The 24,752-nt window shown below is 51.2% G+C and overlaps 1 long non-coding RNA gene across 4 annotated transcripts; it reads right to left on the bottom strand.

The window, feature by feature from the left end:
- Positions 1-24,752, bottom strand: LOC121096390. Of its 4 annotated transcripts, XR_005830480.1 has the most exons (7): positions 24,670-24,752; positions 8,324-8,367; positions 8,138-8,181; positions 7,422-7,738; positions 5,019-5,202; positions 2,517-2,612; positions 1-1,616 (listed from the first exon to the last, which is right to left on the bottom strand). It is a non-coding gene; the product is annotated as an uncharacterized LOC121096390 (long non-coding RNA). The 4 variants fall into 4 exon arrangements; XR_005830478.1 differs by having other exon boundaries at positions 8,138-8,367; XR_005830479.1 differs by lacking the exon at positions 8,138-8,181.

Raw genomic sequence — 24,752 nt, 5'->3', positions numbered from 1 at the left:
TTTTAATGTTTAATATACTTTATTGTTTTACTCAAAGTTTGAGCAGTTTGAGGTAAGTAGGGTATACATAATAAGCTCTGTTCCACTTAAATATTTGGGATTTAACTGCTAGAAATCACATCAATGCTATCAACAGAAAACATTCAAGCTGTGATGTAAAAATCCAAGAGCTCAGACAAACTTGCCTTCAATTGTTGCAGGTTCACTTGATTCTGCATAGAGATCTGCTGTATTTCATGGGGTTTAGCACCATTTCAGGAAGAAAGTTATCCGTGAGATAAAAACTGCAAGCAAAGCTGCTTAGAATAAATTGTGTAAAATCATATTATCACCACCACAGCCCAGGTCTGGTCAAACAGGCTGAACTATTTAAGGGAAGAACAGTTTTTAAAAGTGTACATGTATTCCAAGATATTTTTTTTTAGTGCAAAGAACAACAAAAAAAGTATACCAATCTAACTTAGAGAAACAAACACAAAGAATTCAAGCACCTTAACATACCAAATCCTATTCTGACCACATGGAGCATATAGGATGGGGGAGGTCTGGGGGACTTAAATACAGGATCCTTTCAGCATCTAAGGTTGTATCTATACTAGTAAACTGAACTGGGCTGGTGACCATTGCTGGGAAGCGTGCTCTACAGCACCAAACTACCAGGAGAGTCCCTGCTTCTTCCCCAGGCCACCAGAGCATCATTTCAGTGCCACCCCAGAGGCCATAGCAGGGGCTGTGTCCCCCCAGGCCTTCAGTCACGCTGCTGCTGTGAGCCCTCACCAAGGCTGACTGGGACCTGTGGGTTGCGAGCAGCACACAAGAGCTGCTCTCCCCGTGACCTGTGGCATGTGTTGTATGACACCTTGCAGGAAAGAAGCATTGCAGGATAAGAGTTCATCTCATGTCCAAGACTGAAAAAAAATAATATTTTGCTGGAAAGCTTTCCCAGTCATGGATCTTCCAGCTATTTTCTTATTCAGACATTTTTCCCCCTCCTTGTTCAGTGAAAGTTGTCCTGCAAAAGCCTGGGTTGGTGACTCCTAAAAAAAAGATTAACACACATGTGATTTGTCACTCAAGACCAGACCAAGTAACTTGGCATCAATACACTTCTGATGTAAGTGGCCTTAAGTCCCTCATATCTTCTCTATCCGAGGCTCAGCCCAGTCTTCATCCTCTGCTTCACCATGGAGGAGGCATCGTGTCTCACAGGGTAACACAGATCCCCGACCCTCTCTGGCACAGTTCTGCCCTGCCCCGTGCTCAGCCAGCCGGAGGGGCACAGTGCTGCTGGGGGGTGCAGAGCCAGGTGACTGTGACGGCAGTGGCGTGGGACTGAAGAGCCGCCTGCGGCACATGTAACAGGAGAGACAGGCTCTCCAGAAAACGTCCCCCTGGTGCCTGGGCACAGGCTGTCCCCCTCACCACCCCCCCCCCGGCGTGTGGTCCCCAGTGATCTGCAGCGGCGGCTCCCCTGGCTCATCAGCTAAGGGAGCTCGGGTCGTGCTGCGGCCGTTGGGTTTGCTCGTTCCTCTTCCTCTCCTTTACACTTCTGCTTCTGTAATCACTCCAGTGGCTGAGAAAGTCTGGTCCATGGTGCAGCTTCCCTTCCTCAACCTCTGCACAAACAGAAACAACGTGTAGTTCAGAAAACATGGCAGGAATCAGCCCGAAACACTGACTTTCAAATAAAGCAGCCCTTGAGTTTATTTCCCCAGATATATTAACATAAGCCAGCAATGTAAGGACCTGGTTAAAAGCATATTGTAGCCCCACAACTGAACCAGGTGTGAAACCACAGCCCATGGAGCAATCCTAGAAGACCCATTTACATGCAAGTTACTTCTAACCCGACCTTACTTTGCTGTAGAAGCAAGATGAGACACTGCCTCTGCCAAGACATACACAGAGCTCAGCACACATCACGCATATCTGAAGATTTCTGGAATTCTGGCCTTCCTCCCAGGTGGAGGGGGCAGTGGCTACACAGACCCATCACCTTCACGCTACGGTACCACGATGATAGGTGGGGAAGGAAAGGCAGGTACCAGTGATTTTAGAGGCTGCTTCAGAACACAGATCAAGGGAACATCACACCAGCCCTTTCCCTCTTGCACACTGCTTACACGTGCGTGCCAGGTAACCGCATCTTCAGCGCCTTCCAGCAACTGTTAGAGATGTCAGAGGGAAACCTTGGCTCTGCCAGAAGCCAGCCCAAGCTCTTCACTGCCATCCATTCCACTCTCACAGGTCCTCAGCCCCACTGATGCTGCCTTCGCATGCTCATCCATCATGACCACCAACAGTCTAAATCTGTATGCACTCATGTGTGTGACGTGCGTGAATTTACATCCACATTTAAAAATGACAAGGAAAGGGGTGCTAGCAGTGCTAGACATCTCATTAATTTACTCCTGCCACAGCAGCATTTCATCCAGGATGACAATTCATTAGGTTCATGAAATTCTTGCCACTGATTTCTAAAGACAAAGGCTTTAGAGGTCAAAAGAAAAACTCACTCATGCTTATGGGTTGCTTTTTGAAGTGACGGATAAATGCAGAACTTGCCTTTGATGGTCCCTCTCAGAGTTAGGTAACAGCTGGATGAAAATCCACTACAAAAGAGAATTCAATGTTATCAATTAGCAGTGACTTTGGATAGCAGCTGTTTGCTGCATTTTTCAGAAGACTACTTGATTCGTCCCTCTCAAGTAAGGCCACTTAAACCTCCATATTATGGAAAAACACAGCAACTGAAACATCCCCAGCTTGTTGTATTTTGGATCTCTTAAGGTAAGTGTTTCAGAACAAGGCAAAAACAAAACTCAGCCCAGAGTCAACAAAGAACAAATCAAGCTGACGGAGGAGGGAAGGAGAAGCGAAGGTACGGCCACCCAGTCTGTACCAGTGGACATCCAAACACTCCTTATGCATTTTGTGCTGGGTACTGCCCACAGACAGCGACTACGCACCCCCCTTTCAATGTAGATACTTGGGAAAAATAAATCCACAAAAAATAGATGGATTACAAAAATGAATCCATGACAGAGGAATGGTAACATTGGAAGTTATTTTGCCTTTTTGCAGTCCAGGACATTCAGGATCGTTTTTCCTTCTCCATTTCTCTTGAACCACATACTTTTCTGGTTGTAACCTGTAAATAACAACAACCACCTGATCTTTAAACTGCAGCCTGAGCGCTGTGTGGTCCAATTTGACAGAGAGCTGGTCAAAATCTGGCCTGTCCAAACTTATTCTGGAACAAGTCAGTAGCAAATTAGTGACTGCCAGTTGGCACACATAATCGAAAAGTTATTACTTTGTCTTCAGCGTGAGCATACATTTTCAGAGGGGATTCAAAGCAGAAAAGGATTACAGTGGTGGCATATCATCACCAGGAAAATGCTTCAGCAAAAGGCACATGAACGCCAAGCTCCATCTATACTGGTATGTACAGGTCCACCTTCTGCTGATGGAGGCAGGAGCCTGAAGATACCCATTAACCTCATTAAAGAATGCTTTTTACTTTAGGAAGACTTAAACTTTGGAAAAATATTTTTTCTGGACACTCCAGCATCTGTAAAGGAATAAATCAACTCAATGGCGTATTTTAAGCCATCTGGCCTAACACATAATCTGTTTTTTTTTACTGCTGTCATAACCCCTCCTAAATTAGTCTAGACTCTCCATTCAGCTATAACCATTGTTCAAGTATTCAGATAGGAGCCTAAAAGTAACCACTGTTAAACTTTATCCTCCTTTCAGCTCAAACGTAAAGCTGAAGCTTGGCAGTAAACAAGATAAGACTGTTTTTCCACAACCAGTCCATTTTGTTTAGCTTAAACTAAAATTCTAGGGCTGCCTTTTCATTTATAGCCATGCCTTGTATCTGGGTTAAGGACTTTAAAGTATGCTAAAAGACAGGCTTTTGTTCTCCATCTACTTGCTTTTACCTCTCCGTTACTGCTGAGGTCAGATCTTCAGCGAACCTGGCATCTCTCCCTCTGAGCCCGTGGGGTGTAACACTTGTTTCAGCTGCGAGCAAACTGGTACCAACGTGCTCTCTTCTTTACAGATCATCACAGGTCACAGTGCCGGTGGAGCTCCTGGACAACTTTCTGTATAATTCATGATCGTTTCCTGGAGTAAATAATGCTTCCTGCCCTCCCCACGCGCCTCTGGTTATTGTGCTCCTTTAGAGGCCCAGACAAATAAAAGTTTGATGCTTATTTTATTTTAAGGAGGCCTATTTACCCATCTTCCCTATTCTACCTTCACCTTGTTTACTACCTCTTACAATAGCAAGAGGTCACTGCCAGGTAACCCCTTTCATTTCAGCCCTCTCCTTGCTAAGTAAGGATGTGTAGCCTTCGGTCGTGCCGTTTGCTCTGCAGCTGAGCAACGCAGTTTCACTGCGAGAAAAAACATGCCACACTTTCTTCAATTCTTCAGGTAAAGTGCTGACATCTGACCCTTGCTGGGTCTCCAGCTTTCCACGGGGTGCGATCTGCCTTCTTGGCCTCAAATCATATTCACTGCGTGCATCAGTCTGACTCGTTACTTGCCAAGCATCCTTCCTCGGACAGGGGGAAGGCGCCTGGCCAGGGGCCAGCTTTGTGCTGCTGGTGGAGGTGACCAAGCACCCGGCACACAGAGCTGGCTGCAGGTGCTGGAGGTGCTGGGAGGGGATGTGGGACCAGCTCAGGCTAAGAACAGCTCATCAGGTGAGTGCAGCTCTGCCATCACAGCTCCCACTCACACGGTCGTTATTTGGGCATGCGTCATTGAGATTAATATTAAACATAATTCAGAAAATGAAGCAAATGGGTCTTTGCACCTGTTAGAGACAAAGATTTTGGAAATGCAAAGGACCTGGTTTTCACTAGCACCACCACCAAAGTCTAGATCATTGAATCTTTGGGAAAGACACTCAGCTACCCAAAGCATGAGAAGCTTAGACCCAATGTCACCCTCTGCTCACACTCTGGTGACATCAGGTCAGTGCAGAAAGCAGCACCTACCTGGGTTTCAGGAGGTTCTAGCTTGGCCACAGAGGAGCTGAAGAACTCTGTTGTTCCTCCTCCAGAGCAATGGCAGAGCAGGGCTTGGGGTCACCCTCAAGAGCTGGTTTCTTGGCTGTCACTGTGCTGATGCGACTGTGGCTCTCACCATGTCTTTTGGGATCCCAAGAGCAGGGTAAACAACCTTCGCAGGGTAAAGATCATCTGTGTTACACCCCCCCCGCCCCGCACCCATATTTAAAAGATTTTTCTCAAAGCCTGCAGAACAGATCAAAAAGCAATCAGGAAGCACAGCCCTCCTCCTTAACAAGGAAGGCCTTTGTCAATCCCAGTGCAGAGGAGAACGGCACCACAGAGTAACCCCTTGCCAGAAACACCCACAAAACTTGTTTCCTCCCCTTCTCCAAGAGCCGGGAGTGGAGGGGGCTAACCAACCCTTCTGTTCGCACTACGTGGCTGTTCGGAGTTTGCTGGGTAAGATGCGAGTTCAACCGTGTGTTGGCAGGACTCAGCCCTCTGCGGAGAACGCTGCAGGCACCAAAGCTGTCAGATACCCTCGGCTTGGCTGCCTACAGCCTGCGCGAGGGATGGAGGATCCCATCAGCAACGCTTGCTGCCTTCTGACATGGGGGTACCGGGGCTCCACCAGCTCCCCAACCTGCAGGCATATCCCTGTGAGCGCGAGTCAGTTATTTACATGGCATGGGTAGACTGAACACGACGGTCCTTAATTTATGATGAGCCATTAATGCAGCCAAATAGGGAGAATTCCACGTACACTCTTCCATCAGCCTCTGCTACTGGTCACTGCCAGGGACAGTGGTAGGCTGTGGGGACCTCTCATACGACTCATGCAAGCAATAATTTTGTTCTTAAGTGTTCAGTTTCTACTTTCTTCAGCTTGCTTTTAAAGGCAAACAACAGCTTTTCTAGTTTTCATCAATTATTCATGGGCCACTTCAGATAGCCATCAAATATATAATCAAATTAAATTAACATATCTTGAGTTTTGTAACCCAAGATTTCCTGTTTCAGCCCACAGGACGCCTGCTTCTGTTTGGGTTGCCACTTAATCATTGCATAATATTTGTTTTGGCTTGGTTGTGTGTAAGAAGAGATTTATACCATTCCATCTGGCTGCAGCATGTTAGTCATCAGAGCATAAAAGCTACCCTTAACTCCTCTATAGGCTGTGTCAGTGTAACACTGCGCTGCTTCATAAAGCTTTGGAACACCAGAGTAGCTAAAAATACATACAACTAAATAATTTGCCAAACTGTTTATCAAACTTGTCAGTCTAAGAAATAATACGTGCCACTCAAGTCTTCTCCCACCTCCTAAATTGCCTACACACAAACACAGAGCTCTCGAAAGAGGTAACGGGCAGCTATAGTAGTCCTAGCTTTGTTTATGCTCCTCCACAAACAAAAAGTAAGATGTGGTGTGGTACAAGGGTTTCATCTGAATTTAAGATGACTTCACCGTCATTGTTAATATAGCTCTTAGAGGCCCCAAGATGAATAAGGGCCTCATCACACTAGGTGTATGACACTCAAAGCCAATTCAAAGACAGTGCCTGCCATCTCAGTCAAAAGAAGAGCTTGACTTGACATCCACTGGAATCAATGGAAAGACTCACATTGACTTCAGGAGACACTGAATCAGGTTCTCAAAAGGAAGACAAGCTGCAAGAAGTGACTGATGGATATAGGCTTCAGGCTTATTGGCACTTGGACATGTAACAGGGAGTTCTGACAAGTCACAGATGTAAAAAAATAACATCAACAATAAAACTCTACAACATCATCTATAATCAAGTTTAAAATAAGTGGAAATAGCAGCAGTTGCAGCACAATACTTCCAGCGGTACTTACTGCAGATCTGCCATCAATACCTTGGGGTTACAAAGGGTAAGAGACACTCACGCAACACAGCGGGGTTCGCACTTGTGTCATTGCCACAGCTCACCCGGGAGGGAGAAGAAATAAAACAGAGCAGAGGGAACGTGCCTTCCCGGTAACACCGCGTGTCCTCCTGACCGGTGGCCCGCACCAGTGCCCCGGGTGCCCAGTCAGACCTGCTTCCAGCGCCCTGGCTGGCACTTGTGCTGTGAGCAGAGGCTCCTCCCAAGCCACCCTCACAAGGCCCTTCACACGGTGTGAAGCGAGGGCAAGGGGTACACGTCCCTGCCTTTAGCAGAGCCATTTTTCCCCATGGACCCATCACTGGCAGATTCCAGCCGTGGCTGTGACACAAGGGAGAGGACAGGCGCCTGGAGGCCGTTTAAGCACGGTGTCCCTTGAAGCCAGTTCTCTTCTGGCTGGTGGCAGCACGTACCACGTCTGATGTGAGCACAGTGCACTTCCTCCACCACCATAACCCACATGTGACTGACTGACCTACCTGTGCCAGCGCTCTGGTGCCACTTGAAGGCACCACATCATCTTCTCCTGTTGTTGGCCAGAGAACCATGGTGTTTGCTGCCAGGTCTGAAGCAGCATAAATTTATCTTCTCTCCAGCCCTTGACAAGGTGGGTTTGTAGGCAGGCTCCTCCTGCCGATACCTGCTAGCAGCACAGCTGTGGAGTACTTCGGACAGCACCTTCCTCTTAGCATCAGCTCCACCCTCCACCAAAGAGGTTCCTCAAGAATGAAGTCCAGCCTGGGACCTTGACTGCAGCCACCCACAGAAGCTAGGACCCCCTCCTTCTAGCAGATGCCTGCAAGACAAACACGTTGGCTTTCATGCAGCGAGTCAATCCCCTCACGTGCCGGGTAAGTCCAGCCTCTCCAAAACCACAGGCTGGGAGACAGCATGTCCATCTCCAGAGGCCACACAGGCTCCTCTTCCTTCGCTGCGTTATCAGGGGTGATCCACGGGGGTTCAAGCATTGCTGGGCTCCTGTGGTGGGCAACAGCAACCACCCCCTTTACCTGCAGCAGGGAACTGTGGGTCAGGAGGCTGCACCCACCCAGACTTCCCCGCTGACCTCTCAGCATCGCATGGATGGAGATTTGGCTTCTTCACCACCCACATCACTGGCTTGGATGCCTGCATTGGCCACTGCATCACACGGCAGTACACCCAATAAAGGGGGAGAAAGCCAACGCACACTCACCTGCTGGGTGAAGCACAGAGGATGAGCCAGCCTCCAAACGATACCTGCAAAGAAGCCGTGGGGCAGGTACCCCAGTACTTTTCTCCTGTGGGACCACCAACGCCTTCCTCAGGGGCTTTGTACGTCAGCCCTGGGGTAGGCATTGCATCCATGTGCAGACAGAAGAGTTCCTGAAAAAGCTCTTACCCTTGGTGTGCTCACACGGGTCCTTCCAGCTAGCGCTTCATTTCCTGGCGGAGGAAAAAGTTGATTTAAAGCATTATTTTGAAGAAGGGAAAGCAGATATGATCAGAAGCCAATCTGCTGAGTAACAGTTGAACAGGAGAAGCTGTTTTACTCATTGAGTGGCATTTTAGGCACAATGGTTTACATTTTAGATAATTTAGTGTATCAACTGTGCAACAAAAGTAATTCAGTGATACCGTTTCCAGCCTTTGAGCAGAATGGATCTTAATTGCCAAAGAGACATTTTCCTTCATATCTCTGGATCTGTACTTCATGATTTTTGTACTTTGAGCCTCAGAAAATTGCAGCTCTCTCCTGATTAAGTACTTAATTGTGGTCAGTGCTTTTCAAAGTATTTTCAGCAGTTAGCTTAAGTTCCACTTCAGACACACACCGTTATCAACTTTTTTATCAACTTGTGCAATTTCCCTGCATCAAATGCTTTCTGAAGCATACTCGCTGTGCCTTGATCACATCCCCATTTTGCAGGGACTCAAGTGGAGAGCCAGATGCCCGGAGAGCCGGACCACGCTTGCTAGCTTGGGCTCCAGAAAGATGTTTTCCTACCTTCCTTCGAGGCCCTTTCCCACCTGGGACGGCAGTTATGCTTCACCCTGGGAAGCACGGGCGGAATAGGCAGGCAGCCACCTGAAACGTTGCCTGCCCGGCACACACCACGGGATCGCCCCGTGCACAGACCCCTCGCCTGCCCTACGCACCCAGAGCGGCAGCAGCCAAATCCCAACTGTTCAGCCAGGCTTGCCAAGAAACCCAAGGAATTCAACTGCGATTTTTAAAGCAGGCAATACAGGCTGATGTGGGGTGTGCTGGGCAGCAGCTAAAGTCTGCGCATGCAGTGCTCAAAGCATTCCCCTAGTTTTAAGGCTTTGCTCTACATTAGAAAGTGTAAGGGCTGAAACACTTTTTTCCCTCAGTTCTGAAGCAGATGGCCAGTTAATACTGTCAGTTCCTGGTGCTGATAAAGCTCTTGCAGATGCCCAACGAGCCCAGTCTCCAGCTGCCTGCTCCAGGAGGTCTAGATTGGCTCAGAGTGCCCTTTGGATAAGGATATGGGTAACCCTCACCTGAGAGCCCCTCCCAAGATAGGCAATCATGGTGGTTTTTTTTTTCAGGGATTTCCCTTTCAGATTGATGGAAGGGAATAAGAAAAGCAGCATTTGCCTCTGTATAAAAAGGTACCTACCCCTTTGGCCGGGGTGCTGCTCCTGGGGCCGTTCACCCCCAGCAATACGCACAGTCCTGCCATCACCACCTTCGCTGCGACGTTCCAGCTGCAGCCAAGGACGATCTAGAGCTGCCCAAACAGCAAGCCCTGGTTAGCACCAGCCTTTCAGGCTGACAGCCAAAACACTGGCTGGACCACGACAGACCGGGCTACATCGATATCATTCTTACGTTTTGACGCTGTGGATGTCTTCCCCTGTGGAGGGGGACGAGCCGCAGCCGTTCACTGAACAGCACCCAAGGACAGCACCCACTGGGCACCCAGCAGGCACCGACACAGGATCCCACTGATGAGAGCAAACCTAATCACCACCACGCATCAGTAGGTGCCAACAAGGACTTGCAGCTTTATCCCTGCCTCTTACAAGGCCGTGGGAACGTGCTGGCGGAGGGTTTGAAATTCTAACTTCACAGCACTAGGTAATTAAAGATGATGTTTGAAGCTTTTTCTAGAAGCCTTGCAATAGGTCTCCATGGATCACCATCACATTTTCAAACTGCAATTGTGTATTGTACTATCAAGTATAGATTACTGTTGGGGGTGAAACCCTTGAAGGATTTCCACTCTTGTGGTTTTCACAGCTATGTGGTAAAAATCACATTGGCTGAAACATGCTGGATCTTGGAAACAAAGAACATCTCAGCACAGTTTAGAAAGTCTTATGTTTGTGCAAATGTATTACAAATCAGCCCGGATTCTCACCTCCGGACACCCCAGTAATCCCCTTGCAATGGAGAGAAGTGATGCCAGCTCCTCTCCTCCCCTGGTAATAACTCACAGGGAATGGAACCTACTTGGCAAGAAAACTGCTTGGGTTATTTACCCACCACGAAAGCCAGCGCCCGTGTCCATTTCAAGCACAGTATAAAGTCCAACAGCTTTTTGTTTTCAAGCAGTGTGAGAGCTGCCAATGCACAAGGGCGCTCAGGAACAGCCGGCCGGGTCAAGCCTTGCACAGCCAGAACTTAAAGCCCGATTTAAGCTCAGTCCCACACCTCTGGCTTGCACGAGCAGCAGCTGTGATTGCAGAGGTGAACCGAATGCTTGCCCATGCAAGCAGCCAGCAAGGACCAGCACAGGATTTTCTCTTTGTTCAGATAGACTTTGGCTCAGGAATTAAAATACTACTCGTATGTGGAAATACAACAGCTACTCACAGCCCAGAGCGAGACACTGGATCTCTGCAGTGTGGGGCTCGTGCTGTAGCAGTGGCCAGGTGTCCCTCCCCGGTCTCCCCCCGGGCTGGGGACAGGCTGCTCCACACACCATGGCACGAGCAGGGCTGTGCTGCCAGGTGGGCAGCAGCTGGGAACAGCCCCAGCCTCGCCACACACGCAACCTCCTTCTCTCCATCTTACACGAATTTGCAAGAAGCTCTTGAAAGGTTTAATGGCTCATCTGCACAGCGGTTCGGAGTTCAGCAGGTCAAGAAGCAGCTGCAGCTATGGTCAAGCCTCACCCCGGGCAACCTGGGGTGTCTTGAGGGGCTTGCAGTTCAGCTGCACAGCTCCAAAAAGTTTTCCATAAATTAGGTGTCAGGAGTGGAGCTAACTGGACCTCAGCTACGTGTTCAGCCACGAAGTCTTCAACAGCCTCATCACTTCATGAGCATTTCATTATACCCGAGCCGATTATCACCTGCTGGGAAGAGCTGTGTGTTGCTTATGTCATGGTCCCTGAATGAGCATCACCCACAGCTCCCCAGAAAGTTTCCAGCTCTGGGAAAACTCTTGAGGTTTAAGTCTACAGAAGCAGTGGGTGGCATTGCAAGTCTGCACTGGCCGACTTTCAGACAATAGAGCTGCTAATGGTTAATACAATAATATTTTCATTTCATCGTACATGAGAAAAGATAATTACTTTCAGGGTTTAAGAACTGAATGTGTCAATCCAAATGTAATCTCTGTATTTTAGCATTTGATTATTACATTAGAAATACAAATGTCAATGAGCTGTAGTAACCCAAGTTATCAGAAAAAAAAAAAAAGGCAAGAGGTGTCTTAAATTACAGTACATAGGGAGGAGCAGAAGCCAACAAAGGACTTGTAACTTTTGTTAATTAAAAGGGTATTACTTCTGAAAAGCATTTTGGGAGCAGAGAGCTTTTGTTTTTCCTAAATGATCCTATTGCTACACCCAGAACAAGTGAAGGCCAAGACGATCAACCAGAAGGGAGAACTGCGGCTCACTTCCATTTCTTAATCACCCAAATCAGAGACACAAAGACCTGAATGGCTCATCTTCCACAGCGAGGAAGAGTCACATTTTATAGCCATTTAGTGACAGTGTAGCTGTAGCCACCTACTCAGTTGTCACGAGTTAATTTGGGAATTGCAAAACTCCTGGAGATCAACGTCTAAGCTTCATCAATGCTTCTTGTGGGCTCAAAGATGCTGTTGTGTTTCCATCCCTTATCTTTTCCCCACCCCAATCTGCAATCCAGTTGGCATTTTGCTCTGGCATCTTCTTTCATCTTTGTAAGCCAGATGGGCTTGTTTGTCCCTCTTACCCTAAACCTGCTCTAATGAATCTGGCGTGCAAAGAATTTTCTTTATGCCCCAGCTCGGTTCAATGCAAAAATGATAGAGAGTCAATCTCCGGCCCCAGCAGAGCAAAGCATATATCAGCTGGCTTAGAAAAGCAGCTTTGTCCTGTAGGAAGAGATCCCTATTCTGAACTTCTTGCTAAAAGCATCAAACACAAACTGGAAGCCGAGACAGTGCATAACAGTTAACAAGAAAGTGCTGGCAAGAATTGATTCAAATTGTTATGATTTGCTGTTGAACAAGCTATTGCCTTGATTTCTCCGCAAAGTTCAAGTTTACAGCAGACTGATTAGTCCCGCTAACATTCCTGAAGCACCTACCGTTGTATGAAATTTTATTAAATTGCCAGCATCAACAGCTGTTCAAAGTTGGTGTGTCTTATTGCAATTGATGACAGCGAAATAAGGAAATAAAGAAAGTGGGAGGGAGAGGAACTCTGTTAAGGTTTTTTCTTTTTCCTTTTCAAGAAAATGTCAACTCCATTATATAGATGTCAACTCCATTACTGTAATGCTCCGTCTGTAACCCCAACATGTAACTATCTGCTAATAAAACAAGTTTCTCAAAGGGAGTGCTGAGGGCAAATGTACCTGCTGTAAGTTTCAATCTGTTTAAGAAAATGCCCATTTATCCCTCTAGGCACAAATACCATTTTCATTATTCTGTTTTCTTGGTTGTCTTTGTTGCCCAAAAATAAAAACCTGCTCCTTATCCCAAGGAGCCTGTGGTGGTCGCAGACCTCTTCTTGTTATAGAAGCTGCCAGCAAATACAGAGAGCAATGCCTGGCATGCCAGAGGGGCCATAAAAAAAACCAAAGCTACATTAGACAGCTGATTTGATAGAGACCCCCGATGTGCTGCTCAACCCTCTGAGGGCTGGGGTGTTTTTTTTTTTTTGATAAATGCCCCCCAAAAGCAGCAAGATCTGAAAACTGGGGCAACCTTACAGGCAGGACGCACTGTAACCATCAGCCCACAAGCACTTTCTGCAACAGCCCCAAATTCCTCAGGGGGCTCAGACAGGTTTTGTATTTATGAGGCCAAGACACATTTGGGAAGAGAAGACAGGCGTCTGAAATCAGGGACTGTTTGAAAGCACCATTCCCCCACAGCTCCATTAAAAAAAAAATAAAAAGAAAAGATGATGGGGAAGCCCCTCACCCTTCCCCAGGCAATAGCTGTGAGAAACCCAGAGAAGAACAGATCACCTCCTGCAATCTCAGGTTTGTTGGCTGTACACATCAATACGAAGACAAAGATGAGTACATATTTAGAAAAGAATAAAGAAATCCATTCCAGAACGGGAGTTGTTTAGATAATTGATTTCCCTTGGACTTACAAGCACTAAAAAACACCCACTGAGCCACATCTCTGAGATAACCTCTTCCTTCAAATCTCTCTTCCAAAGGATTGGCCTTTGACAGAGGCATCTTTCAAAGTGCAAATCTAGCAAGCTTTAAGCCAGCTCACAGGTAAGACCTTTCTGAAAGAATGCGATGATGATTCCTCAAGCAATTATTTCTCCTTAGTATCCTTTGCATAGAGAGAGCTAATTAACTGCCTGCCAGGTTCTGCAGATTCACAGTGAAAAATGAAGTAGTACAAATGTCATAATTAATTAGCAGTTTAATGCTAGAATGAACACAGCAAAGGTGCTATAAATATTCAAGCGACAGGACCCCCACACCAGCATGCACTGGCTGTGTGAGCCTGCCCTGGCAGGGATGCTGCTGGGGATTTTGTATGCCAGGGACCACAGAACGGGGCCCCACATCACCATCCCTTCGCAGTAAGCGCAGCTGGAATCAGAGGAATAATGTGTCATCACCCACCCTCGTGCCGTTGGCCACCTGCAGGGGAAGCTCACACTGGGCAGCGATCTGCTGCTGGACCCCCAGCACCGCCACAGGGTCCTGGGGCTGGTCTGCACCACCCCAAAGCCTGCTGCTTTCCCCAGGGGTAAGGCTGGTCCTGCCTTTCCCCAACACCCATCGGAACATTTTGTTTCTGTATGTTTAGTGAGCAAAGCCATGACATCAGCCAGCTTCCCAGCACCTCTCGCAACACGGTTCACACCTTGCATGGGGTAGATACGAAGGCACAGCTGGTTTTTTTTGCACATAGACACGAAGCCTTCAAAATCCTTGCAGGGGCAGCAATCCCAGATGGAGAAGGTGCTCATCAGCATGCAGAATGACCCGCACCCCCATGGAGAAGTGCAGATGGGGGGTTTTAGATTCGGGTCAAACCCAGTGCCTTCCACCAGACACGCAACAAGACTTGAAGAAGAACAAATTAAAAATCATCAAGATTGGCTCTTGGCAAGAGCTGAAACCCAAGAACCCCCCAAAGACGACACTCAGCCCTACCCTCGCCCCTTGAGCGGCCATGCCCAGCGCTTGCAGGCGCAGAGGAACAGCTCACCCGTACTTGGTGCCCAGCACCGGGCACCTCGCACCCCACTGTAGGCTCTGGACCAGCCCTCCGGAGCCTACAAGGCACGATGGAGCAGCCCAGACAGTTCCCACCCTAAAAACGAAATGACCAGGCATGGTTCCCACCCTGAACAGCCCAAGGACTCTGGAGCAGAGCAGGATCCTGCAGAAAAAAAAACATAAGGGGGGAAACTTACAGGTGTTTGTTGCTCCTTTCACGTGCGGTGCCCAGGCACCCACGGCTCCACTCTTCTCCCTCCACCTGCAGGAGATCTTCAAGGGTAAAGAGCAAACAGGGAAACGAAGCCCTTCTGACACAGGCACCCGTCCCCAGAGCATCACGGGCAGCGGTGCCACTGTTGCCATCTGCTCTGCTTTGCTGGCTATGGAAGGTGATGCTGCTTTTTAAGGTTTGGGATATTTTTTTTTTTTTTAAATACTACTATTACTTTGCAGACTGCAACTCCATGGTGACAAACACCACCAGGAAACCTGTGATATTTATGGGTCAGAGCCTGCACAGAATGTGCAGCAGCAAGGGAAGAAAACAAAGAACTGGAGCATAACCCAGGGCATGAAAAAGAGGATAGCCTTGAGGATAAGAAAACACATAGCAGAGAAGGTCCTTAACTTATGTTTCCTCTTTTTTTACCTTAATTAAGTTTTTTATTAGCACAATCTGGAAGAGGCCAGCACTTCTTAAACATTTGCTTGGATGCTTTGCTCAAGTACCAAACTTTTCCTTCCCTTGCCCCCGCTGCTCTAACATGCCCGGCCTGTCGATGGCCTATTTCAGCATTTCAAACCCGCAACATTTTCCACTGGTTTTCCCTCAAAGTGCCACCTCCTGCAGGTGAGACCCAGGAGATAACGGCTGGGTTATGGCCATGGGCCACTGGGGTACAGCACATCGTGGAGTTCAGCCTGGGGACACCACTGCCGGGGATGCTGCAGCCTGTCCCAGGAGCTGGGAAGGCATCAGGGCACTCGCCCTGCTACAGCCTTTTGAACCCCAAAGGCAAACCCCTGTGCAGCAGCTTCGGATCTAGGCAAAGGTGGCTACAGCCATGGGGGCTTCTATGGATGGAATGTGGCCAGTGGCTTTCCAGAGTGCCTTTTACCACTACTTGCTCATCTGAGAGGAGAACTGGCGTCCTCCAGGTTCACATCATTCTCAAAGCCAGTTTAACCAACCCTCCTGACTCAGTCTTGACCTGGCCCGTTATTTCCAGCTGCAGCTGTTTGCTGCCCGGCTCTGCTCTCTGGGATTTGGATCATCACCCCCCCAGGCTGCCCCTCAAGCTTCCATATGCACAGAGAGCCACAAGATGCTGAAGTACAGATGCACTGGATATATAAATCATACTTACAGAAGGCCTACATGGCCCCTGCCAGCCCCGGGCAAGAGGCTAACCCTCTGCAGGCAGTGGTGTAACCGAGCTGCTCCTCCTGGCTGAGCCAGGCAGGGCAGCTCAGCAGAGAATGGTAACGTGGCTGCCCAGTGCTCAAACCAGAACTGGTTTCACTCCAGCAGGATTTATAACGCTATTTCAGTCCCTGGAGATGCTGACAGGCACCCACCAAGACAAAGAGGAGTCAGTACCCAGCTGCAGAGTGCATGTATGCTCTGGGTGCATTGGAGTGGTCCAGCGGCACAAGTTGGCAGCCCAGAGCGCCCGATGCCCTTGCAGGACCTACCTCCCCATTTGGGGTGTGAATCCCATTGATTTTTCACTAGGGTTTGTGGTCCTCCATGAGGTCTGAAAAATCCCACTCACATCACAGACTGTCAGACAGCCTGGACACCCCCAAGGAGGCATCGAGAAGCCTCCCTCTGCACAAGAGGGCAGAGAAATGAGGTGACCAGGGCACACAGACTCCCTCTCCCAGCCAAAGACCACCTTGCACCCCGCCACTAGCTGCCACCCCCTCCCATGCCAGCCCAGCTCCGCCCAGTCCACGTGACAGCATTCAGACCCAAGCTCAGTTTGCTTAATTAATTTCAAGTGTTGCCTCTTGATTCCCAATAGCCAATACCGTAAGTCACCCTACATGCATTGGCTTCCCTCAGCGTAATTTAATTGAAAGAGAAAGCTCAGATATGATTTCTTCTTTAGAAAAATGTCTGTCTGGTGGCTCCATTATCCCCTCCTCATTACTGGAGAATATTTGTTCTTTTACTCTGCATATTCCAGCCCTCCCATCACAGGAAGCACACCTGCCAGTCATTGTCCAACACCAGCAACCCTGGGGACCGACACACAGATGCCACAGGCAGCCGAGTCGGGAAAGCCAACTTGGGTGCCAGCAAGCCACATGCAAGCTCAAGTGCCCTACGCAAGGTCCTGGCTTGAGGTGATCCAGCAGCAGAGCTGGCTGCCGCACCACAGCTCCTGCAGGTCTATCCCAGCCATGAAAGCTCAGCCACAGCTGGTCTCCAGCTTCCTCCTTGCAGGGGACAGCCCTGAAGCTGCCCTGGGGGTCTGCTCTGCTGCATGCAAACCTCACCACATGCCCCCTCCAGTGTAAACGCACGATGAGGGACCAGGGAGAGAGGACAGTATTTCTAATACTTTTACCCACCACTTTCATCAGTCAGCAATGATCCGAGTATAATGCTCATCTCCCCAAACAGCCAAACCCCCACTGCCACCAGGCAGGCAGCTTCACCTCACATGCCCACACTGCCCTGTGGAAATGGCCGCATCCTCCTCTCTTAGGTGGGACGAGCTGGAGCTTCTCCTCAGCTCCCCTTCACTCCGTCAGACCAGATGAGGTGAGCCCTCCCTCCACCAGCAGTTAACAGGGAACAAACATCCTCAAAGCCCAGCTTCACAGTGAGCACCATTTAACACCAGCACCCACACCTGCACTGCTGGTGAGTGACGCCCCACGGACCAGGTTCTCCAGATCACTGGGAAACGAGCCACGTCCCCATGCCAGGTCCTGCAGCCATGCTGCCCATCAGACACGCACCTGCTCCATGGAGTACTTGCACAGGAACTCTCCCTCCAAAAAGAGATGTTTTCTCCCTGCTCTGGTTGCCACCTTGCTCTGCTTGGCTTCCCAGAGCCATGGCTCTGAGTAACTATGGTTACTTCTAATTGCACAAGGAATATTATTCTGACTTGAAAGGTAATGGAGAGGATCCTTCATGAAGCCTCTCTACTTTGCGATTTCCTCACACTGCATCTAAATCTAACCAAAAGAGTCATCTTGACCACGTGCTGACATAAGGATGCCAACAAAAGAAATCAGTTATCACTGAATGAATACAGAGGTGGGTTTCCTCTCCTCCCCCCCCTCCCAAAGAAAACCCATGTGTTGATAAATGTCTATCTGGGGCTTTGCATAGAGCCAGCCCTGCCCTGAAGACTAACTTCTCCACCTGCTATCCAGGCTGGATGCCTGCAGCCTTTGACTCTTTAATCCTCCCTGTTAACATAGAACAGTTTGTACCATTTGCTAAATACACTGTTTGCACCGTGGATTCCCCAACGTGCATAGACCAGCATGGGAGGGCTTTCCTGCGCTCCCGGAGAGCCCGGCCTCCGGAAAGGAAAGCAGCGCACCGCTGCCAAACCCTCACCCTCGGGCAGGCAAGGGCCCAGCAGCTGCTGGGGCAAACACCAGTACCAGCTGGGGGTCAGAGCTTTGCAAACCAGCCATGGGGTCAGACCGGCCGGAGACCTCAGCTCACCAACTCAGGCACAGGAGAGAACGGGTATGGGGAAACAAAAAATGAGCACTGAAATCAGTAAAATACTTGAGTAAGGGGGACTGGGGGAAACACTGAGCCTTCTTTGACAGGGGGAAGGAGCCACGTGGGTTTGGGCAGCCCCCACATCAGCAGAAAGGTCTCTCCTGGATGACAGAGCAGGACAGGAGAGGCATTAATAAAATTCACCCCAAATGTCACAGAAGTAGAACAGAGCCCTGGCAGGCTGTGCAGCATCTAGTTAGGCTGCCCAGGAGCACGAGGGCGTTCGATAGTCCCTCTGCCAGCACTAAGCACAGGCCAGGTACAATGGTGGGACAAACAGGCACGTCCCGCGTGAAAGGGCTCCACTTCCAAAGCCAGAAGCTGTTACTGGCAACATGCACCGGGAGGAAATTTTAAAGAGCAACAGAAAAATAACCCGAGCGGCAGCTCAGGAGCCCAGATTTCACTGGTGTTCCCTCACAGAGAAATCACCGCGCCTCACCCACCGCAGTGACAGGGAGAGCCAGCCTCATTATTCAAGCCTACTAATTAAAAAGGAAGGGAAAACAATACGGAATAAAAGAAAACCGTATCAACAAAGAGAGAAGGGGAAGTTGGCCAGGAGGCTGCAGCACAGCACAAAGGAGCCGGTGGCAGCACGAGCCCGCGGCTAGCCAGAGCGGTGCAGGGTTCAGTGAACCTTGCAGAAAAGGCTGGGATGCCAAATAAATATTTACGTTCTGTTATTTGAGGAAAAGCTGGACAAGATGTCACCCTCACACAGCATTAGAATATTTTCTCCTGCATCAACAATTAAGGAAACAGTAAAAGCACCCCACCAAACTGGGAGGACCAACGTTCCCCACACTGGGGAGCCCCGCAGGAGACAGCTCTGTTCCCATCACCGTGCACCACCACCTTTCTCTTGCCAAAAAACTCTCCAGCCAGATCTGCGCTCACAAGACATTTACCTGGGATGTCTGTAGCTGGAAACATCCCCTTCCACAGGCAGGAGAAAAATGGGCTTGTACTCCCACGGCCGCAGAAGCCCCGCACCACCAGGCAAGGCAGAAGAGGTGCAGCCCCCGGGGAGCCCCTCGCTGCCCACGAGCCTTCATAAATGCAGGAGTCGGTGGAGGCTCTTGCTCACAGCCCCCAGCTGTGCGAGCTGCTGTGCTCGCCCCGGCCCCCCCGCAGGCTGCTGGCCCCAGGGGGCTCCACGCAGGGCACAACAGCCGCCCAGAAGCGCACGGGTCGGCAGCTGGCAGCAGTCGGTGCCCGTGAGTGTGCAAAACCCACCGGGGTGAGCGAGGCTGCCGTTACTCAGTGCAGCGGCGGCCGCTGCCGGTGTCGTGTAACCCAGGCCCAGGGGGTTCGCTGAACACAGAATCAGCGCCAGACGAAATCAATGTCACCCTCGTCAACAGGACCAGCAAGTGACCTCAGATGATAGCTGCACCCACTGCCAATCCACAGGGTGTTTCTGGAGGGGTCTTGTGTGGCTCAGCATCTTCTCCAGCGATTTGGAAGAAAATCTAAAAGGACTGCTAGGATTTTCACTCACCCCCCGCCCACCCCCACCCCAAATCAACAGCACGGTCAACGGCTACAGGAAGAGTTTCCTTCCAAAAGGCGACTGCAAAAGCTTTAATGCACCCAACCGCAGCATCCGTGTGCCTGGGCATCGAGGGCAGAGGAGGGATGAACCCTCATGGGCTCCCTCAAGGGCACGGCCAGCACCCACCCAGGCGATGGGGTAGGCACTGCCCCAAGCCACCAGCGAGGACGGGGCAGGCACAGCCAGCCAGATAAACCTGTCCTTGCTCTGCCAGGCTGCACAGTGCAGCAGGCAATGGGGCTGGCAGCCGGGGGCTCGGGGGTGGGGTGGTAATTTCAGCCCAAGGCACTGCAGACACCCTGCCTGCCACAGATGCTGGGAAAAGGGCATGAAAGGCTCCTCTGGAAAAAAAGCCACAAGGAAAAATACCCATCTGGCAAGTGTGACATTCAGGGAAGTTTTGAGAAGGCCAATATGTTTAGTGGTTTAAGGGTTTTCCCCCCCAAAAAAAAGTGGCACAAGGGAAACCTACAGCCACAAGGAAAAACACTGAAAGGGTAACCGTCTGACAGCAATCATCACCGCTTACAGCAGGGCAGGGTGACAGGAACCCAAAGTTCCTAAGGAATCCCTGCGGTGGCACCGCCGGGTGTTCCTGCTGGCAAGCACCGACCCTCGCTGAGCAAACAGCCCAGCCACTAACTCCTGCCCACAATTACTTTCTAGGCGCTTGATTTCCCCTGGAAAGGGAGACATGCACCCCCGGGCACAGGCAGCAAGCCCAACACCTGCAGCCAGAGCAGAGACCTCTTTATGCCACATAAATATCTTCCTTTCCCTGTGAACAGCCCATTTAGTGACATTCAAAACTACTAAATCTGGGGTTTATGTGGAAATGATTTTAGAGTGCACTGGAAACCCCAGGTTCCTTTTTCAATCTAACAACGTCTTTAGAAAGCAATTCTTTAAGCCTCCATTTCCAAGACCCTTTTAATCTGTGCAAATTATTGGTAAGAGCCGAACCAAGGCAAACTGCCATCAACTGCGATCACAACACTGTAACTGGGCAATGAGTGACTATCGCTGACTATTTAGATGAAACTATTGCTTTTAGGCAAGCTGCCACAGAAATAAATTAGCATTTATACTGGATTATTGAAAAAGTAAAAAAAAAAAATCAGCCTCTATCTATATGTCAATTGTGTCTTGCCAAGGTCAATATCTTTACTGTAATAGGCAGTCTCAACCAGCAAGAACAACTTACGTGTGGAAATGAGCACCGCGCGGCCAAAATATGTCATTATTATCAGAAAGACAAACTGATCTCTGAAATAACATCTGCACTCCTACAGCTTCAAATAAAGATGACCTTCTGTGGAAGGTGTGTAATCAAGAAGCTAGGAACATAATTCAAAAAAATTAAAACCTAATGGTTTGACTTCTTGGTAGGTTCTTTCCTATCACTGTCAGCCTTATTGCATTTGCCACGTCTTTTTTTAAAACCTGTTTTTGAAACTACTTTGCTTGAAATCTTCAGTTCGATCTTCCCAGGCTATGGATGGACATGGTCCGTTTTTGTATGGCACTTCCAGGTAATGACTGATTAAGTCAGAAAAATACACATTCTGCAAATAAGGATGATTTTAAGGGATTTTTTGGTGAAACATTCGCTGTAACAATAGGATTTTCTTTACCACCAGTCCAGCACACTAACAAAATGAAACATCTCCCTGCCAGAAAACCCAGTCACTGAAGTTGAACTGGAACAAAGGAGCGTGTTCAGTTTCTGCTAGAGTAAAAGTGCAAAAGGAAAATATCACCTTGATACTTCATCTCTATGGGGACCAAGTGTTTGATGCTGACCCTGCCAAAAGGCTCAATTTCAGGAAAGTTGCAATGCCCGGTTTAAGAAAGGAGGAAAGCCTTCACTGACGTGCTATGCTTTTTTTATATATATATATATAAAAATCATGCTACTGATGCGGGAAAAATTCAGCGATGTTTTCTGTGCAAAATAAACACGAGGAATTTCGTCAGTGGTGTTTCTTTCTGCTCCCCCCAGGCTGTGCTTCCCTGTTGGCTTTGCAAGGGGATGCAGGGAGAAGCGGCCTCTGCCCCCAGGGATCTGGGGGCGAGGAGTCTCCCAGGCTCTGTGGAGGAGCCAGCGGGCAGGAGGCCTGGGCCAGTCCCTGCTGCAGCCCCATGGACCCACCGCAGACCTCGAGAGCCTGTCCCAGCCCCGTCGCTGGCGAGAACCGTGTGGCTCCTCATCCCAGCCCCTCGCGTGGGTGCTCCGCTGCGGCTGTTGCATTCAGAGCCCTTTCCTGCCCGCTTCAGCCTCCCTCGGCTGCGCTCCTCGGGGCAGCCCCGTTGCGTACCCCCGTGTGCAGAGTCCCCCAGCAGCCACCTTGTGTGCAAGCGGAGGCCGCAGGGGTCGGAGCCATGCCCATCGCTCAGGTCCCTTTGGATCACCTGCTGCAGGCCAGATCCCAGAACCCCAGGTCACGCCTGCCGGACTCACGTGCACGGGGCCAGCCCTGCTCACCCCTTCGCCTTACCCTGCCCGGTGTGTTACCAAAGCAGCCCTGAGGCCTCACTGGGATCCCAAACCTCCTCCCTGCCCCAGCAGCCTGCAGGAATCATTCCCGCGGTACCCGGAGCAGCCTCCCCCCGCCCCAGAGACGAGCGGGAACCCCATGGATGCTCTGCCTCTCCCAGCCAGACTCCATCCAGCCGTCCCCTTCCCGTGGGTCTCCCCTGCACGGGGATGGGGCTGCACGGGGTCCTTTGCCAAGCTGCGGGCTAACCCCAGGACTGTTCCCCTGCAAGGCTGACCGGGGTTCCCCTCCCTCCTCCTGCCTGGCTGGGGGGCTCAGGCGCGGTCCCCATCCCCTGCCCTGACAAGAAAAGGGCACCTCTAAGTCCAGGGAGGACAGAGTTTTCCGCAGCCCCTTCCTGGCGTGTGACTCCCAGAAAGGAGTCAGGGACAGCTCCAAAAGGGACAGAAAACTCTCTTCAGGAAAAAAAAAATAAAAATAATCAAATCAAAGCATAACTGTCTGCCTTTCGAGGAAGACTCCGGCAAAGGAAAAGCTGAGCTCGGAGATGCTCAGCAGCACGTGCAGCGCAGCCGTTCCACGGGGAAACACGGCGGGCACAGGCAGTGGGGGCCCGGCCACAGGGCCCCATCCCCCAGGGCGGACAGGCAATGCCGTGCCCCCCAGGGTGCCCTGGCAGGCAGCGGGGTCTCACTGGTGGGTCACCTCCAGCCACAGGAGTGGCAGCTGGCCCTCCGCACAGCCTGACGGCGGGCAGCCACCGAGGGCATTTTAAAGCATTTTTTTGAAGCAGGGAGGGGGCAGATGGGACACACAAACACAGGAAAAATTAACGCGGGTGCCAGGAATTCCGCCTGGACTGTGGGAAAATTGCAGCTGAATAAAGCGTTGCAGGTAAAATTGTGGGGAGTGGGAGTTTCGAGGTGAGCAGAAGCAGCAGCGCGTGCGGAGATCTGACCTTGTTTAACTGCTGCCGACCTTCAGCATGCAGGGGGGAGCACAAGGTTTAAGAAGCAGAACTGCTCCCTCCCTCTCCGATTTTTTATCTTTTGTGTTTCTTTGATAATCACCCCGGTACTGGGAGGTGCTTTGCCCAGCAGTTCTCACCGAAGGTGTCAGGGAAAGGATGGTGTTCGGAGACAGGAAGGCAAAGCTCTGTTCCCGAGGTGCGGGACATCCCTGGCTCCCCAAAATGGGGCTCGGCCCCCCCGGAGTGGGCCACGGGGAGGGCAGCCAGAGCCTCCCAGGACGGCCCGGGCACTGCGGTGCTTATCGCACGCACGGAATTTTCTCTCTTTTCGGGGAAAGCGCAGCTCTGCTGGTCCCCGCTGGGAAGGACTGCGGCCGGGTGGGTGCACGGGGCTGTGCGGGGGGGCTGGCACCCCAGGGCACCCCGGCCCCCAGGGCACCCCGGCCCGCACCCTGCGCGGAGCGAGCAGCGCCAGAGAGCGCAGGGCAGCCCCGGGGGCGCGGGCAGGTCGGGGGCTGCGAGCGGCCCCTCCGAACGAGCGCCGCGGCTTTGTGCGGGAGCTGCGGGCTGCTGCGGGGCCCGCCCGGATGCATAGGCACACAGCGGCGTGTCGCGGAGCGCTGCCCACCGCCCCGCACGTCCGCGCCGCCCGGCCACCCCGTCGCGTCTGCCCGGCCTGCCCCGCGGAGCCCCGGCCCGGAGGGGGGGGAAGGGGAAGCTCTGGTCGCGGGGTCCGGCTACTCCCGTCGAAGAGCCCGCTCCGCTCTCCCCGTCGCGCCGGCAGCGGCGGGGCACGGGCAGGAGGCGGCCCGGCCGCTGCCCCCCGACGGGGCCGGCTCCTGCCGCGGGACCCGCTGCAGCCCGGGGCGGGGGGAGTGCGTCCCGCGTGTGCCCCGGCCCCAGCCATGGCCACGGGCAACCCCGAGGGAGCATTTCGTTGTCTCAAAACCAACGAACAAACGAACAACGACCAAAAAAAACCCCAAACGCCGCCAACCAAAAGACCCCCAAAGCCAACCGCAACGAAGCATCAGTCTCGCGAGGGTCCCGCCGTCCCCCCAGGGCCGGGCCCGGCCCGCTGCCTTGCCCCGGCTGGCAGCCGCCCCCCGCGGGGGTCCGGGCCGGGCGAGGGGTTTCCCGGCTCCTGCCGACGAGTCCGCGCCGTCGGGCTCGGTTCCGCAGCCGTCGCGCTGCCCGGGGGGCGGCTTATCTGGGGGGAGACGCACGGGCACGGGCAGGGGCGCGGAGAGTTGCGGCCCGAGCACGGCAGGGGGAGCGGGCAGGTACTTACAGGCGGGGGCCGCGGGGTTCGGCCCGGGCCGGGAGCCGCTCCGGCGCTGCCCCGGGCCGGCCGGGCTTAAGAGCCGTCCGTCG

Source organism: Falco naumanni, chromosome 12 (genome assembly GCF_017639655.2).
Source record: "Falco naumanni isolate bFalNau1 chromosome 12, bFalNau1.pat, whole genome shotgun sequence".
Lineage (NCBI taxonomy): Eukaryota > Metazoa > Chordata > Aves > Falconiformes > Falconidae > Falco > Falco naumanni.
The sequence above is the reverse complement of the archived record's forward strand: the minus strand, read 5'-3'. Positions and strand labels throughout refer to the sequence as shown.